The sequence below is a fragment of the Camellia sinensis genome, chromosome 9, assembly GCF_055761805.1.
Source record: "Camellia sinensis isolate YWXY chromosome 9, ASM5576180v1, whole genome shotgun sequence".
NCBI lineage: Eukaryota > Viridiplantae > Streptophyta > Magnoliopsida > Ericales > Theaceae > Camellia > Camellia sinensis.
Genome location: NC_138969.1, coordinates 87777316 through 87779788, shown reverse-complemented (window position 1 = coordinate 87779788; position 2473 = coordinate 87777316). Strand labels below are relative to the sequence as shown.

At 29.0% G+C, this 2473-nt stretch overlaps 1 long non-coding RNA gene across 1 annotated transcript; it reads right to left on the bottom strand.

Moving 5' to 3' along the window:
* Positions 1 to 715: 715 nt before the first annotated feature.
* LOC114266132 (uncharacterized) lies at positions 716 to 1719 on the bottom strand. Its single transcript, XR_003630546.2, has 2 exons — positions 1373 to 1719; positions 716 to 979 (listed from the first exon to the last, which is right to left on the bottom strand). It is a non-coding gene; the product is annotated as an uncharacterized LOC114266132 (long non-coding RNA).
* Between the last annotated feature and the right edge of the window lie 754 nt (positions 1720 to 2473).

Sequence of the window (2473 nt, the reverse complement as noted above, 5' to 3'; positions counted from 1 at the left end):
TTTGGATGATGATCATGTAATGGTTGATTGTTTTTTTATGATTATCATATAATAGATGGTTGTATTTGTTGTTAACAAATATTTTTGGATGATTATCATGTAATGGATGGCTATTAGGCTTTTAATGTGTAATCGATATATTGGACATATGAAATGTTTTTAATTTTGAATTTTTTTGATTTAATGGATTGATTTTATAATGATATCAAAGTTGTCGCTGTATTTAACTTAAAAAAAAATAGAAACTAATTTAATGAAAATAAAAACAACCACCTATTACATGATCATCATTCAAACATATATTAAAAATTAATTTGTTAAAAATAAATAAATAAATATGTAAAAGATTTATCAATTTCATATAATTTTATCTTTGGTGGATATAAATAATTTTTAAAAACTTAAAAATAATTTTTTAATATTTATTTTTGTCAAACTAGTTTATATTTTATCAAATTGATCACTTTGCCCTTGAAATTGAGCAATAGATTTTCAATTGTCCTTTTTTGAAATAAGATTCCAAATTAAGAGTCAAATGTATTACAATTGAAAAGTTAGGAACTATACAAGCTCCAAACTATAGTGACAGTTAGTGTAATTCATCCATTATTCAACCTCCACAAGTAATGGAACAATCTAACAAAAAGCAAGAAAGGTTTTTTTGAGGAAGAAAATAACAAAAATAAGAATAAATGAAATGATTTTTGACACAAAAGGAAAAACACCCACATAGAAATTATTGACACAATAAACAACCACCAAACGATAACAAAAACAATTAAACCCTAGCAGATAATAGAATCAAATCAACTTAAAATTCTAACTTTTATTTAAAACCCTAACTAGACTGAAAGGAACCAAAATAAGAATTTCTAGCATTGCAACTGTTCATCCATATCTTTCCTTAGTAAAACCAAGAAGATCGCCCCTGCGTATTGACCTCCTTCCCAAAAGAACGAACCAAAATGACAAAGAATTCCTACAATAGAAAGGAAAAAACAAAGAATACTATGAATTAATATAAAACTTGAATGTGCAAACAAAACACTCTGCTATGGAACCAAACTTTCAAATACAAGAAGAGCTATATCTACAGTTTCACTAACACTTGGTGACTCATAACCGATAACAACTAATTACACAAGTATATCAGCATATTAGTATAAAATTTTAAAAATCAATCTATAAATTTTGTAAGATATACAAAAGTACCACCAAATCATTTGAACAAAGGATTTCAAGTCAAAACCCCAAAAAGCAAGATATTCACACAACTCATGAAAATTTCAATAGTACTTCTAAAAATATATATCCTAAAAAAAAAAAAAAAAATGCTACCATAGTTACATAGGCAGATTTCCATTAAACTCACCATACATGATGCTTGCAAGGATTTTCTTTGCCAAGTTTCATCTTTAGAATTGCCATCAATCGCTGAATTGACTTCTGCATACCAGAAAGAAGTTTTGCACAAGATTAATTTGGTTGAAAAAATAAAGGAAATGAGAAACAAGTAACATACAGATTATACAAAATTGAAGACTTCCATAAACCAAGAACATAACTGAATGAAGAAAAAAAAATCCTTGTCAAGGAAAAGTTTTAGAAGACAAAAAAATAAAGGAAAAACATCAAAGGAACTTTTGAAGAAAAATAATAACACAATTCGTTACCTGAACGAAAAGGAGATGAAGACAAAGCACAAGCAGCACACAACCATTCTAAATAAAGAAGCAAGTAATATATATATATATTGTTAACAAAGAAAAAATCAAAATCAAAATCCCTACCTAAAAAGAAGGCAAAAATTGTAATTTTGTTTAGCAAACACTGATTGAAGAAAGATGAAGACAAAGCATAACCATCACATTACTTGTAGGAAGGAAAAAACCCTAAATTTTTTAGGTGAAATTAGGGGAAATTCAAAGTTACACAATGCAGATCAACTCCCTCAATTCAAGTGCCATCAGATTTGTTGGAAAACACAAAACAAAAGGGAAAAAATAATAAGGGAGAACGCAAAAAATGAAAAGAAAATAAAAGGCTAGAATAAGAAGTTAAAAAATACTAATTTTGTTAGGTGAAATTAGGGAGAATTCAAAGTTACAAAAGGAAAATGAACTCCCTCAATTCAAACGCCGTTGGATTTGCTAGAAAACACAAAACAAAGCACAAAAAAAAAAAGAAAAAAAAAAGAGGGTTGGGAGGGGGGAGGAATATGAGCAACGAAAAGTAAAGGAACAAAAGAAAACCCAGAAGCAAAAGAAAGAAGAGAGAGAACTGTAAATAATTTGTATAGAGAAAACAAAACATACATAAAGGTGTAGACACCCTATTTTTGACCGTCCTCAAGACTTGGTTGTGCTTGCAGGTACATTTAACAACTGGTTCGATTGCTCGTTGAGTACTCGACTGTCACGGCGGAACGTCACAGGTTTGAACTTCCCAAACCCTGTATCCTTTCTGCCCTTTT